Raw genomic sequence first — 16,740 nt, 5'->3', positions numbered from 1 at the left:
TGTTAGAGTTAGGGTAGTATGGTTAGGTTGTGGTTGGACTTGATGATCTTGAGGGTCTTTTCCAACCTGAGCAATTCTATGATTCTATGATTCTATGATTCTATGATTTGTGGCTAATCAGACAATTTGATGGAGCCTGGGAGCTGCAACACAGGCAAGGCTGTAAACAGTAGAAATTGGTCAATCTCTGCAGCAAAGCAACTGTCTAAAACTTCCTGTGTTGCTTCAGATGAAAACTGTCTTCAAACGATTTCAAAAAAGAAAACAGAAATCTTGTTTTGTAGCACTGGTCTTAGTATGGTTCCAGGCCACAATTGCATCTTAGGTGCTACCTTCTTAGAGAATTTGTGGAGTCTCCAACACCGGGAGTCAAAAAAACAGGTTAAACTGTTCATAGAATCATATTCAGGTTGGAAAAGATCTTCAGGTTCACCAAGTCAAATCATCAATCTGACCTCCAGAGTCCCATCACTAAACCATGTGTCTTAGTGCTATATGCACATATCTTATAAATACCTCCAGGGATGAGAGCTCCACCACTTCCTTAAGTAGCCTGTTCCAATGCTTGATCACCCTTTCCATGAAGAAATTCTTCCCAATGCCCAGTCTAAACCTCCCCTGGTGAAACTTGAGATCTGTCTAAAGGTTACTTCCATCGATAGATTTCTAATAGTATAAGTTAACATTCAGTAATAGTTGTACCAACAGTCTTGTCCTTTTCATTCAAACACTGGAAGTATTTAAATCAAGAGTAGACACACAGCTGTTCTTAAGATATGCTGGGCTCCAATAGCAAACAATTGAGTAGACTTTTGCTCTGTGCTAAGGAAAGTATCAAACCCAGTGGGTGTAAAGATCCTCTGCAAGTCTTGATTCATGGAGTCTTTTGCAGTTTTTCATCCTTACGTAACTAAAATTTCATTTTGCACAAAGCCAAGCATGATGGGGTAGCTAATTCTCCACTCCACCTCCGTCACACCCTGAAAAACAGCATTTGTGATTCTGCAACTTACTGTGGTGGTGGTTCACTCAAGCACATAGCGAAGTGTTGAGGCAGAGGCAGGATGTGGTCTTCATGGTGCTACCACTGCCAAATATTCACAATTATGAACACCACACCAAGAAAAAAATGGTGTTCTGGTTTAGAAATAAAGCATTTTGAGAGGAAATTATTGGCTTTTTTACTGGTCATTTTCTTTTTTGGGGGGAGGGGGAATGGAATGCGTTGAAATTCTAGGAGTCACATCAAAATCTTGTCAAAACCATGAAGCTCTCCTGAGATTATATGATTCAGTTTGGTGGAGCTTTACAAATAGCAGTACCCTGGAGTAGGCAATGCTTCTAGCAAATTCAAAAGTAGATTTTCTTCTCGCTGAGGGGAGAAACGGCAAGTTGTTGGGGAGTTTGGCATTTCGTGACTGTGATACACTAAGAACTCAAAACTTTGGAGATCTGGGAATTTAGCATTTCAGGGCATCAAGACCATGCTAAACCAGAAATTATTGTTGCTGTTACTTAGCTGATCTTTTACATTTAGACATTTTTTCCACGTGTTTTGATGCTTTTAGTCACTAATATTAAACTGTTTATTTCTCTTCTTTGTTACTGTTAAGGTTAGAATAATATGTGGAGGAAAAATGCATTCAGAAAAGACAGATTCTAGTTTCATTTCTGTGCCCACACTGCAAAATACAGCATACAATGAATCTGCAAGTGAATTTGAATTCATGACTTACGTGGGCCATGAATACTTAATATATGCAGTACCTACACTTCTGCAGGTTTGTCCATATCCTATTCTAATGTCATATAAACAGGATCCAGATAATTTCTGGCATCTCTGGAGCAGGAAACTGCTATGTATACAAAACTCAAACTGTGCTGAAGATGAGAAATGATGGCAGAAATAAGTGTTAGAGCCCTTTGATCCCCCCTTCCTCTCTGCAGCAGTAAATATATTCAGAAAGGCAGCACTGTAGATTTATAAATGTTAGCACTCTGAGTGAAGTCAAACTAATTTACTCTATAAACTTCTCTGACATTATGAAAACTTTACAAAGAGATCATTGCATGTGAAGTATTAAAATACTATCATTTTAACTTAAAAAACCACTCACCAGACATTTAAGTGCCTTTCTGTATATCTTCTGTGTTTAGAAGTGTTTTAAAAATAAATGGGAAAACCATAAAAATGGTCAAATAAATGATGCTTTTTGAAGTTTAAGAGTAACACTAACATAAAATAAAATGGCATGAATCCATTTTTCGTAGATGTAAGCTCCAACAGTAGACACAAGCAACTAGGGAGAAGAATCTTGCTTTGTATGAATTGAGACAGAGGGGTGATGAGGAAGCCAATGATGCCACAGGAAATGTCTAATATAATGCAGAAGGGTTTTGCACAGATCTTTTGTGAGGCTGGCCTCATTTCTTAGATGATAGGATAATGCACCGTTTGTCCTGGGGCGAAACTACTCTACTGATGTCAATTCAGGACTCGGGTAGTTGCAAATATAACAGTGGTTGAATGGGATGTATGGACATCTCAAGCAAGCATTGGACTGGACAGTTTTCAGGATTCATCCATGCTGCTCCAGCCTGAAAAGTGTGCACTCAACACCACAGCCCACAGAAGCAGATTGGCCTATATGGTAGTAAAATCTGCAGTTGCATTTCCAGAACTTTTCGTCTGGTTATGCTCTACAATGAGGTCTGGAACAAAGGCAAAATCACAAAAGGAGACAAAACCTGGAGGCTAGCAAGTACTTTATCACATCTGATAAGATGATCAAGTGAAGAATGTAAAAAAATAATGGACAGAAGAATAGTTTTCCTCCTGATGTCAAACTCTCTTTCAGCAACAATTGTAGATGCCACAGGCTAGGGAAAACTTGACACCTTAATTAATTCAGAACAGTGCTCTGAATCTCTTTTGCTACAACAGACCTTTGTTCCACTCTCTGCGCTAGTTTTTCATAGTTTTTCAAATCCAGTCCTACATCCTGGTTCTCCTCTGAGCACATACCTCCTTGGCTATCTGTGACTGAGGTAAATGTTATGCATGACATCTACATTTTCCCAGTGTTTCACTGGGTACTGACCAGATGATGGTTCTCACCACTTTTCAATCCTAAGGGAGCGAAACTAGAGCAATCCTAAACAACAAAGTCCATCTACTTTATAGAGCAGCTTACAAATGCAGCTAAACAGATCTCTGCAGTCATCTTAGACTGCTGAGACCTAGCTCAGATAGTTTTCTTCACAGCACCATCTAGTGCTGTTTATGCAAGCCACAATTATCTTTGACCTTGCCTTCTCTCACATAAATACACAATCATATGTATGTTTTAAAACAAATAAAAATAAGCTCAAGTACTTTCAAAAATAAAGTACTTGAATGAATACTGATGTGTATGGTTTTTTTTCTACAGGGGAACTGAGAGAAAAAAAATCACAGCGATAGCTGCGTAGTGACTTACTGCACTCTAGAAACAATGCTGATGAAGTCATTACACAAACCTGAACAAACCAGGATAAAATGAAACAGAAAGCTCTGTTTAAAACTGTTTTGCCTGGGCTAAGAGAGTGCCTGTGGTTAGGTATGGGTTTTCTAAGACGGGCTCCTTGCCCTCAGTGTTCTTTTTCTAACAACAGGTAAATCCTTTGACTTGGCATTGCTGAAACCTGTTTAACTTCACTGAATAATAAATGATGAAGATAAATAGTGTCTTTGCCAATAGCTCAATACCAATTACAGTGTAAGATCTCACTGCAGACATTCCCTGGAGTCTTCATGATGTTCACTGCCAGAAAAGGAAAAAAAAAAAACCCACAACTTGGCTTTTGCTCTAGTAAAAGTGAAAATTAGAATAATACAAAAACAAACAAACAAACAAACAAAGGATGAGGGGAAGGCAAGGGAAAGGAAACGTAACCAAGCATGTAAGATGATTCTTTGATTTTATTTTTTAAAATGTTAATTACAAACAAGTACTTAAACCTTCCCAATCATCCAGAAAATTAGCAACATACATGGGAGGAAGCCATGCTAGTAACCAGAGGTTGCCTAGGGATTTTTCACACGATCATATTTTATTGTTGCAATCCATTCTTACGCAACATTCTGGAGCTCTCAGTGGGAACCAACTGCCATCTAGACCTTGCAGTCTCTATTTTTTTAAATAGCTACATACCCTTATGTAATTTTCTACATAAGTAGAGTACTTATTCACAGGATTTTTAAAATAAAGTATATATGAAGTCTTTTCAAAACTAAACAGTTTATACAATGAATAGTGAATAGTCATAAGTCATAGTGTCAAGTGCTCTCAAAACTGTCTATACATTAGGAATATGTGTTATTCTTTTCTCTTGTCTACCATTTTAAATGGAAAAAAAGCCAGAAAGACAGGCCATTTGCCAGTAAGCTAATCAAAGCAGAGACACAGAGAGTAGGAGTGGATACTAGAACACTGTATACTGATAAAATCTAAATTTACAAGTATACTCTCTCCCCAAAACAATGACTAGTCTAGTCTCATTTTCATTGATTATAACTTCGTAATTTTAACTCAAAGGCCTGTAAATTTTCTGGACGTTAATCTTAAAATAATTCTGGCAGGTTGTACTTTCAAAATACTATTTCAGTTGTTGAATTTTATAGGAAAATGTATATGTTTTAAATAGCTTTTATGTAAAAATCCCTCAGTGTATGCCTAAGGCAAACTAATGACCACTGGAGAAGCCACAAATGGAATTGGGTAATACATTCATATGACCAGCAAACGGTATTCAATTTTAACACCAGCTAGTATAGAATAACATGTCTAACTTAACTTATGAGTCTAATTTAAATACTGGAGAGACTCGAGACAGAAAAACTGGTTCCTGTGTTATTTCTGTACCTTTATTTGCCACTCATCGGAAACTGGAAAGTACATTATAATGCCTGATGTTAATTTGTTCTTCTGCTTATGCTATTAGCATTTCTTGCCTGCTTGGGGTATTTTTGCAAGTAATTCTTGTTGTTCTTAATCCTGATTCAGAGAAACAATTGATTTTCATGTTATGATTTATTATCATTGATCAGTCTGCAAATAACACATTTTTGCTTTTGGCACACTGTACAGCCACAGCTAAGGTTATGAACTTTTTTCTAACTCCCCCTGTAGGGAAGAAGTAACAGCAGCTCCAGAAGTGCAAATGTTCTTTTTCTGTGAGCAGCTTTGTGCATGTGAATAAACGCTGGTGAAGTCACTGAGATAACTCACATTCACAATTCTCTTCTTCTATGGACCATGACACTTGGATTTGGCTCAGCTGGAAATCCTCTTAGTCTTCCTGTTCTTATGACATGCATGTTTAAAGAGTTCCAAACTGGTTGTTGTAATAACCATGAATGCTGAGAGTATGAGCCTGTTTGGTTTGTAATTCTAGCATAATTCTGAGACACAGAGTTCTTTACATTGAACAAACAAGAGATAGCTCTGTTTTTTTGTTTGTTTGTTTGTTCAGTTCATCGATCAGTTGCTTTTTTCTGTACTTGAATGTTGCCATTATGAAAAAAAAAAAATGAAAGAACTTTGTTACTAAATTCTTCGCACAAAATAAAATAAGCACTGTTAACTTTTATTTGTGTCTCATTTCCAGGTTTCATAGGTCTATCTTGTTTCACTGTTACTTTCACTAAATTAAAGTGATCATTATATTGCTGTAAAACATAGCTAAAAGGGAAAGATTTCACTTTGGCTACAGACGAAAGATAAAATGAACCATAAAACATATATATATATGCCCTAGAAAATACTCTTTAACAATAACTAAGAAAAACATTTCTGACCTTCTCAGGGAGGATTATATTTATGCTTTTTAATATTTACCTGTGCTGGTAAATGGGGTGGATTTTACTAGACTTTTGGAATCAAAGTTCTGCAAGAACCTTCCATCCTATAAAAGAGAAGACTTCCCTCCAGACACTGAGGTTGAAATAGAGGAGGAATTTAAACTTGTGTGCCCCCATGAATATTGGTTTAATCATGTTTTCTATTTTTCAAGAGTGACCCCTTCTTACACAAGCAACAGATGATTTGTTGGAATCACAGATATGGGTAAAGATTCTGGTGATAAAGAAAGTACCGCCATGATGCAGTCTCAACACTGGATTTTTTATCCCTCTAACATTTTTGTTTTGAAGCATTTTTCTTAATATGTCTTTTTCATGTGTGTGGCAAGATATCCACAAAGAAATTAAATTTAGAAATTTAAGAAATTTAAATTTTGCATTTAAATACATTGCAGCACAATGCTATTTCTGAGTTTCAGTAAAGTTGCTGTTAATGGGACATTTTGAACAAAAGGTAGATTTGTTGAAATCAGCATTGGATAACCAAACATCTTGATGACCATTTTACTTATAGATAGTAGTATATGACACAGCAAAAGGATTTCCCCTGAAAGGGTTATTTTGCAGGATGAGAGTTTTCTCATACATGTTCACATACACACAGAAAAAAGTGGATTTAGAAGATAGTGGAAATGTTTTTGTTGCTCACCTGTTTTTGCTTCCCAAATTCTACTTAGCAGGGAAAAAAAAAAAAAAAAAAAAAAAAAAGAAAGATATTGGTTTTTCCACTTCTAAAAACAGGAACTTTTGCTATTGAGAGAATTTTGCCTTCACAAATTTGCACTCATTTGCACTCTCTGGATGAGTATCCAACTAACGTTTCAAGTACAGTCTGAGACAAAAGTTAAAACCATAGGTATCGTAGACTCGGAAGCAGTGAAAAAAATAAATCCTTTTTTTTTTTTTTACATTTTAACCCTGAACCATCAATATCTAAATAAATGAAAGTAGAAATACTGTATATTTGTACAGAGAAAAAAATGGATTTCAAGTGGAAAATTTTTGGCAAGTGTGAGTCTAATAGTATTTGAAGTAGATGAGATATTGATCCCTAAATAAACAAATAAATAAAGATGCCCAAACCTTTTAGATTTGGAGTACTTGCAAAGTTAACAACCTCAATTTCAGAAAACTGTTATAAAAAAATCCCTTTCTATAAAATTGCTGTGAAACAGGACTTCTCTCGCCTTTCCATTCTGGGGATGACAGCATGCCTGTATTAGCATGTGGCAGGAGAAAAAGTGTGCAACACCAAGAGTGAGAACCCTTGTGTCCACACCTGTCCAATCTGATGAACGGAGATGTTCAAAAATTACAGCCAGTTTCAAGACTGGTCGTGAAAATAGCAGCAGTAGAACAAAATCCTAACCTTCCAACAAGGCTCATTCAGGCACATTGCTTTTACTTGGGCTGTTCCTGAGAACTTAATGTTGTTAGTTTGGTAGCATACACTTGATCAGGGTCATAAAAAGAGTTCTTCAGAGCAAGGGCAGCTCTAAACAGTGTCATGCACTTCCAGCTCTCCAGATCTGAGCCAGCTCCATACAAACATGGCTCCAAGCCCTAAGCATACCTTGCCTTTTTGCTGCAGTTTTTAATCTTGTATCAAGTTCCATGTTCTCACTTTATGAGGCTCAAATGAAGCTGTTAGCACTCAGCCACCCCAGCTTGTAGCAGCAACGTTTTTATTGGCTTTTTTTATTAGTACTCAGGAAGCTCCTACTGTTCACGCAGAGGCCAGCCTGTCTGCATGCAACAGCTCTGCTTGCAGCTGATGGCAGCAGCACAGATTCAAAACCTGCGAGCTGACAGTGCTGCAGGTCATGGCTGGGCCACCCTTGGAAGTGCTCCCTAGCTCTGCAAGGCACAGCATCCCTTGTTACCTCCTGAAAAGGCTCTGCTCCAAGAACAATTGCAGAGATGTCGCTAAGACGTGTGCCATTTTTCAGATGTAGTTGAGGGCTGGAATGAAAAAAAGGAGAAAGAAAGCATAGCATGTGAAGTTAAGTTGAGAGAGTGACATTGTATAGCTGAATCAAGAGGGTAAATTCATTCTCCCAAGCTTAATTTGTCTCTAAAACTGCAAGACGATTTCAGCTACAACGGCAGCAAGCACAGCATTAGAGCTCAGCTCTTTGAAAATCCTCTCCCATGAAGCCCTCTGCTGCTCAGCGCTAGCAGTGCAGTAGCACAAAAGTTTTACGTGGCTTCTGCTGTAGCCTTGGGTCTCAGCCAGTTTCCAGTGGAGTCAGGTAAAGCCCCTCAAAACCCAGGAGCCACATTTGTTGTCTGTCTGCCTCTCCCCAGGATGAATCGGAAGCACAGGCCCTGCATATTGGGAATACCAGGAGGCTCAAACTATTTTCAAGCTTTTCCTCTGAAATGGTCACAAATTTACACCCTAGAAAATTAAAAATGTCATCTTTATAAGAAGTGGGTTGAACGTAAACAAAAGTGATCAAAAAAATGAGTGATAAAATTTTAAGAATTGGCAGCACGAGCAAGCGATTTTTGTAGGTAATTTGAATAAAATAGACCATGACATTTATTTATCCCACAGTGGGGATGCAGCTCAACTTTGAGTCATAAGACCTTCTCACAATTCAACAATGCAAATGTCCATGGAAAGAAAACTTCTGCCTATAATCAAGAAGCACTGAATCAGGAATGTTTTTATTTTAAATTTTGTGACTGTGTGACAAAAGTAAATTTAGTCCTGGTGGAATTAGTTTATTTGAAACACAAAAATTTTAGATTAGGTTACCCAGTTCATATATTTGGTAAACCTGAACATAACATGCTGTTACAGAGAAAGCAGTCTTGAGTCTTAAAAACTTAATTTATTTAAAAATAGGAGCTTAGCCCCAGCCTACTCATGCATACAAGAAGACTCTGAAAGACACACAGTTATTATGAAGAGGTATATCTGCATGCAAACATAGTCCAGATTTATGAAAAGACAAGAGTAAATCAAATAAAAACCTTTTTTGAAAATAGGCCATCACTTTTTTCCAGCTTGGGGAATGAGGAAGAGTTTTAATATGAAAGCAAATTAATCCCTTCCTACAGCCTGTTCCTCCCCCTCTTATGGATATCTGGTATAGATTTCCCAGTATTAATCGACTATTATGGATGAACTACTGCTGCACTCCAACTTGCTCGTTGGTAGGAATGTGCAGTGGCTTGTGAAACATTTATTTGAAATTTTGCTACCAGATGGCTACATTTTTGCAAGCCACCTGCCACAAGACTAAACCATTCTGGCTCTGGTTTGATCAGAATCAGTGACTGCTCCAGCTCCAACTTCCCCTTCTGACAGCGCCAAGAAAGCATGAGACTGCAGATAAAGGTGGGGGCGTGCAAGATGTAGAGCAGCATCTCCCGTAGGGACGTATCTTGGAATACCTTCAGTCTCTGCAACTGACGTCTTACTGGACTTTTACGGGGCTAGGGTGTGAGGGGAAAGGGAAAAAAAGTAATATCAGCTAGTGGGTACAGATGAAGTTATAGTTATGCCAAACCTCAGAATGACAGATACATGAAAGCAGCATCCATCTCTGTAATCTAGTTTATTACAAAAAAATGGTCAAGTACAAAAATCATTATAAAACCACTGACTGCACTGCACTCTATCCTCTACATTTAGTCTATTATTTATAGACTGTACCTGTTTGGTGTTTTTCTTACCTATAGAATAGATGAAATGTTTTATCTCAAGATTCTAACTATACATATTTTTCTGTAAGAACTCAAGGATTATCAAAACACATTACTCTCTAGCACTTGTCCTGACAACCCATATCAACAATTTCTGAATTTAGTTTACCAATGGAATGGCACTGTTTTGTCATATCCAGAGACTTGTATAAATTGTATACAATAGATGTGCAGAATACTGAGTTTATATTTTAAAATTTTGGTAAAATAACATTTAAAACTGGGGGTTTCATAGGTGATTGAAGGGTACTGTGGAGCCCTGTCAGGAGTTTGTTGCAAATGTGAAACTTCCATGGAATATGCAATTACACAAGTAATAAGCAGTAAAGTCATGAAAAGGGTAACTGATAAATCACAGCCTTAGAACAGAAGGACTTCCAGCTGACATTTTTTGTTCTTTCAGTTTCAAAAAATGAAGTCTTCCTATCTCAATTTTTCAAATGTAGTCTTCTCAGTAACACGTTTCCAAAAAGAGAACTAAGCAGAGCAAGCATTTAAAATATTCTTCTCCAGCAAACTCCAAAAAAAAACCCATACTGTTATCAACTGACTGTAAAGCATCTAGAATGGCAACTCCAGACTTGCTGTAGCCAATAAACCTCCAGGATAAGTTTATATTGTGTTGTCCTGAGTGTATAATTAAAATGTTACATTGAAAAAGAAAAACTTTCCTCCAAAACACATCAGAAATCCCTCTTCCATACAAGATGCTATGTAACTGACTCTGATTCCCAGTAAGGAGGCAAGCAAAGGGAATACATACAAGATTATATGAAAGTACAGAAGGTGATGCAAAACATGCGGTAAGTAGTATGTTTATTTTACATTAGAATAAGGATTCCAAAAAAGGTCAAGAAATCCACCCTTGATTTTATGTTAGAACCTTAATATGACACATTTAAGAGCTGCTAAAGTTTCAGTTTTCTGGAAGAGTTGAGTTCTCCCTCCCTTCTTTGTTATCTACATATTGCTACAACACAAAATATTTTTAGTTCTGTGGTCTCTGCCATCATTGCATCTCTGACATATTTCAAGAGGCTTTCCATGCCTATGAGATGCTGGTATTTAGCACCACATCCACTAGATGTCACTCCGTAGTCATAATGCTACCAATACACACCATAAAAAGGACAGCTAACTATATGCTGATTTGTGTTTTTTAATTCTGCTAGTTACTGTTCAAGGCTCAGATGCAATGTCTGAAAGGTTGTCATCATCACTTTAAAAAATACAACTTCAAGCTTGTGTGTTAACTCTATTCAGAAGGCCTTGATGACGTCTGGAGGTTACGTATTTCTTTAATTTTTTATTATGTTTTTTAAATCACATTTGTATGCTGATGGACTTGATGTTAATGGGTAATTGTGCCTCTGGACCATGAACACACTGTTGAACATTTTGAACTGCACAATATCTAATGACATCAATCTTCAGTGAAGTTTTCTAGCTTAAATGTTCATGCCCTATGGGACTTTACCATTCGGATCTGCTTTGAATTCACCCCCTCAAAAGCCATCCATTCACTAGGATGGATGGAGTCTCTGTTGCACTGCTTGCAGTGGTGTGTTTCTAACTAAAAGTTCTCTAGCTTCCACTTACAGGCATTTGTTCTCATGTGGCTTTCAGGTACTGTATTGCTATCCAGTTGGCTTTTCTTGGGAAACTAAACAAACTAATTTTTTTCTCCAGCCTCCAAATGATTTTGTTGTCTTTTTCTATATTCCTTCTGGCTTGTTACACTTGCTTCCTAAATGATCCAGGGATGTCTTACTGTCTCACCTTCCACTGGATTTGTATTTTTCCTGATGCAACTAGAGTCCCTCATGAAATCATATGTTCAGTATATATGTATAGTTCACTTATTCCACTCAGCTCCAAAGGAATTGTCTATATCTGAGGAAGCCATAGATCTTTATCATGTCTTACCCTAATCACCAGCAACAGTGACATTTTCAAACATGTACTGCAATGACACCTATCAACTTCTGCCCAGCTAACTCCGAACAAAGAATACTAAAAACATCTATATGTATTATTCTTGCAAATTACTCCTTACTAGGAAGTTAAACCTGCTTTATGATTTATATAAAGTGTCTCTGTGAAATGATGAGCTCACTGTCACTCCAGAATGAGGTGAAATGTTCATAAGAAATAACCACTTCCAGGTTCTGCAGAAAAACCTCGTCTCACCTTTAAAAAAAGCCTGGTTATAGTAAGGCAATCACAGGATAACCTCCCATTCCCTGAGAAGGTGCACCTCCAAGGCAGGCAAAGTTACTTTAGCTGAAGACAGAGGTCATGTGTAAAGGCCACAGCCAGATGGGCTTCACTGTGCCAGGACTCTTCAAACATACAATGAAGGACACTTGGGGCCAACTCACATGGCTTTGTAGCAAATGTGTGCTGATGCTGTTTTACTCACTAGCATCAGAGTTGAGTCATTTTCAACTCTCATTTGTTCATTATAGAACTTGCAGTGGCTGTAAAACCCACAGTCTCCCTTTTTGTCTTTCTCACAGGCTTAGAGAAACAGAAGACATTTTAGCCTCAATAGATTTCTATTGAAACCATATTTTTAAACTCATTTAGTGGCCTAAATTGATCTGGACACACACTATGAGATAGAGTATAAAAATTATGAAATGCTTTGCATTATTGTAGCAGGACCCAAAAATACCTATCCTTTCCCAAAATCACCTATCCTTTCCCAAACTAATTTTCAAAAGCCCAACAGAGCTGTATTTTTTATTTTCACATTAGTTTTAATGTCAGTCCTGCTGAGGGAGGGGGGGCAATATGTTTTGTAGCAAAAAATGACCCTTACATACAATAGGATTTCCATTTCAATGTTTATTTTCTATCATTTTTCCTGTGCTGGGTTGCAGAGTTCTTTGTTGTATTTTTATAAAGGAAACCTGGGTCCAATCTCTGCTTTGTCATATTCAGCTATAGGAATGGGCCAAAAGAGTAAAAAATGTAAATGTGATCTTGTTATTGAACAATATTCATTGGTCTGAGATTCCAAGAGTAAAGACTGTAGCCTTCTTAACTATAAGGCAAACACTCATAGAATAATAATTTCATAACTGATATGATAGCTACAAGGGCATGAAAAAAAAAGAACAGAAGGAAAAGCAGGTGAAAGTTACAGAATTAAAGAGAGTTTTGATTTCTTTAAGCCTCTATTATTCCTTTTCTCTTTGGCCACCAGAGTTTTAACGCGCAAAGCATGCTGTTTGGCAAATCTATCAGAGAGTGTTAAAAAGGGAAATAACAGGCCTTTTGATGGCAAAGAAAAACAGATGTTGATGTGAGCTGGAATTATTGTTGCTACTGTTGTTTCTGTGATAGCTTGATCTTACTTTCTCAAAGACAAAGCAAGCTGCAAAAAGGTGGAAAACAAAAAGAATCATTGAGATTAAAAAGAAAAAAAAAGAAAAAAAAAATATAGCAGCTTCTGTTTCTGAGACTCTCTCTCCCTTACTAGCAGAGAGTGGCAAGTTCCCAGCACAAGTTCTTACCTGTCAAGCTGACGTCTAACAAACCTCAACTAGTCAGACTATTATAGCTTTGCATGAGCAGCCTTTGTAATGGCAGACTTTCTAACGCACTGCAAAACAATCCTAGCTACAATAGCCTGATTCTCAAACAAAAGCAGAATGAAGGGAAGAAATACACAATGCATGAGGAAATAGGGAAAAAAAAAGAGAGAGAGAGAAAATCAGGAGAAGGTGTTAGAGTCTCGTACTCATTAGCATTTTGTTGGAGCCAGTGGAGGTGTTGATGACAGGAGTCCTTTTCAGTTGTCCGATGCCATGAGGACATGGTTTGAGAAAAGAAGGCTATCCCCAGTGGTGGCATATTTCTGATGTAAGACCATTGCATGTTAGAACTGTTCAGCCTGAAGAACAGAAAACTCAAGGGGATCTTATCTATGTGTATAAATGCCTACAGAGAGAGGGCAAGGAAGATGAAGCCAGACTCTTATCAGTGGTGCCCAGTGCCAGGACAAGAGGCAAAGGACAAAATCTGAAACACAAAAGGCTTTGTCTAAACATCTGGAAGCAGCTTATTGTGAGTGTGACAGAGCACTGGCACACATTGCCCAGAGAGGCTCTGAGGTTTCCTCCTTGTACATATTCCAAAGCTGCCTGGACATGGGCATGGGCAACTTACTGTGAGTGTCTCTGCTTGAGCAGAGTTTGGACTAGATGACCTCCAGAGTTCCCTTTCAAACTCAACCATTCTGTGATACTGCCAAGACCTCACTGTCCTCTTGCACTCTCCAGAAGTGGAGTGTTGCTTTCTGGATGTGAAGAATATAGATTACTAGTCTAAGTGAATTCCTAGCACACAGATATTACTCCATTAATATCTATCCACATGCAAATTATCTATGAACCCTGATATCACCACATTTGACAAGCCCATTTTGATTGGACTAATTCAGATTTATTTCTATTTGCTTTCAGATTATAAGATGGCCTAATGCAACTTTTGCTAGAGAAGGTCGAAGCAGCAGTTCCCAAAGAAATATCTCCTGTTGCCAATGTTGTGACTACTGAAACTGAAAATAATTTTAATCCAAACCATGGGATTACGCTTTCTATCAAGCAAAGCTATTTAGTCCTGTACAAGTTGGAGGGAAATAGGTGGAAGTCACACTGCTTCACAGTTTTGTTTTTAAATGAGCCATATCTATGTCACCTGGAGATTCCAAGCAAAACAGAGGTTGTACAAACAAGTGCAGAAATGTTTTCACACAGAGTTGATGTGGTGCAGCGATAGGCACACAGTCAAGAAGCAGTAGAAGAAACAATGCAAGTTGTCCAAGGTCAGACAGCAGTCTGATAGATTTCAGTGCTTTAGTTATCTCATGCCACGCTGAGAGCAACCTTACTGCTCTTGGAAATAATGGATATCTGCTTTTCTAGTAGTTAATTCCATGCAGAATCTATTTTCTGAACAGCAGTATATGTGTCATCTGGCTTTTCTGGATGATGTATTAGATCAGATACATACACACTCATTTGTACTAGGAAAACAGAATACACATCTCAGCCTGGCAAGGAAAAATTACCACAATTATATAAAAAGCAAGTGCATGGCAGGGAAAGAGTTAAAAACAATGACTTGTGCTTACTGCAATTTCTTAGTCATTATTGTGCAAGGATGGGAATAATGGTTGATGATGTGAAAGTTAGCATATAAATATAATTACCAAACGATTCCATGTCTGAGATGAAGGAAATAACAGAGTGAAAACTCTTTTCAGTGAAGCAGCTGTTAATTGTGCTCATCAGCCTATTGAATGTAGATGAAAATAAAATGAACTCCTTACTGACTGCTCTTCGGAGAATTTTTTCTTCCACTCTCATTTACTGCGCTAGTTCACGGTGTCTGCACTGAAACAGCATGCTCATAGCAGGCTTTCTGCCCTTAACACTGTCACTACTTTTAGACCAGCATAAGCTTTTGAACACATCTTCTCCACAGAAGCAGGGATAATGGAAAAAACGGCAGCAAGACATGAAACTCTTGTCTCTTGAAAATAATGCCTCATCCCTTCCGTGACAGCACTGAGAGGGCTCCAAAGGCTGAGACCAACAACTCAGAGAATCTCTGGTCTTGTGCTGAAGGAAATAACTCAGCCTCCTACTCTCTCCCATCTCTATTCCAAGTGGAGAGGGTACTGAGCAGAAAAAGCTGATTTAAGAAACAGTTTAAGGGAGTTATGGTTTATGACAAACTCCCCAGATACTGTTATTCTTTTCTATAATAATAATACTAATAATAATAAATAAATAAAATCCCCTCAGCAATATTCACGTCCCTCTGTTGCTTCATCTAGCATGTAGTTCCTTTGCAATTCTCTATGTTGCTGTTTGGATTTTTGTTTGTTTGTTGTTCTGTTTCTTCTTTCTCTGCTATTATTTTAATTTCCTTTAGTCTTCCTGAAATAAGGACTTTTACAACCCGTTCCTAAACGTATCAATATTGGCCACATTTCCATTGTAAACAATACTGATAAGGATACTTCCAGTCTGAGAATATGAGAAACTGAAACTACTTGTTATACTTTCAGTGATTGCCAAAATGCTTCCCTTTAAAAAAGATTCAACCATCAGCACAAGGGGACCCTGAAACCTTACACGTGTGTTCAACCAGAATGCTTCTTGTGCAGCATGAGATACTCTTGTCCCACCTCTCCTGACCTGGTACCATACACACTCAAGCAAGCCATCCACAGATTGTCTTAAATGCACCCAGCGGGACCAAAGGGGAAGGAACCACATGAGGTGCTTGCAGGTGCAGTTGTTCTGGAGACATTATTTTAGGTAGGTTGCTCCAAAAGTAATGCCTCCTATTTATTTTCGTGGAAACTACAGCAAATAAATAGAGCACAAGAACAGTATCTGATAGAGAAAATTATCTGCTACAAAACACTATTTTTCAATACTCACCACCATGAGCTATGCATTTTCATCAGTGATGAGAACCTGCATGCTGCATTTGTGAAAATCTGCACCAGTGGATTGACCCACTGCCACCACTGCTGAAACACATCACCCAGCACCTCACTGTGCTCGCATTCACTATTTGGTCTCCATAAACATTCAGCAAGTGTCAGCGGATGTCAACAGGATCCATTTATTCTGCATGAAGGAATTCAATTACAAATGTTTGCTTCATACGTATTGCCATTCTGTCAGACTGCCCCTCTGCTGCCATCTGTCGCATGGCAACAAAGTGTAACGGAATATTGGCAGGAAGGTTCAACCTTTACTGCCATATCACCAACCTCCGCCTCTGATGTTGGGGGCCAGCATAGTAAAACAGGAGACATTACTTTCAGAACAGACCTTGTATTTTCTTTTCCACTTTCAGAACAGTATGGAACAATTGGTCTGTGTGATACAAATAGTTGACAGTGGAAAGAATCTCAGACCAGAGTGACATCTTAAATTGTTTGCCGAAAAGTAGCTATTGCTAGTTTCAAAGGCTACACATGTGAAGCACTGAATTTCCATTTATTTTCAATGTAGTTAGAGACTATTAGAGAGACGGGTGAGGAACAAAAAATGCAAGAAAAAGAATTAAGTCTCTTTAACATAAAAATC

The 16,740-nt window shown here is 37.9% G+C and overlaps 1 long non-coding RNA gene across 4 annotated transcripts in view; it reads right to left on the bottom strand.

Moving 5' to 3' along the window:
* LOC110401589 overlaps positions 1 to 16,144 on the bottom strand; it is an 85,121-nt gene extending 68,977 nt beyond the window's left edge. For 3 of the 4 annotated variants that reach the window (XR_002440450.1, XR_002440453.1, XR_002440451.1), the window contains exon 1: positions 16,084 to 16,144. This is a non-coding gene — a long non-coding RNA (uncharacterized LOC110401589). Of the gene's footprint in view, positions 1 to 7,785; positions 7,865 to 16,083 lie in introns of all 4 variants that reach the window. The other variant, XR_002440452.1, reaches the window with a different exon arrangement.

This window comes from Numida meleagris, chromosome 1 (assembly GCF_002078875.1).
Source record: "Numida meleagris isolate 19003 breed g44 Domestic line chromosome 1, NumMel1.0, whole genome shotgun sequence".
Taxonomy (NCBI): domain Eukaryota; kingdom Metazoa; phylum Chordata; class Aves; order Galliformes; family Numididae; genus Numida; species Numida meleagris.
The sequence above is the reverse complement of the archived record's forward strand: the minus strand, read 5'-3'. Positions and strand labels throughout refer to the sequence as shown.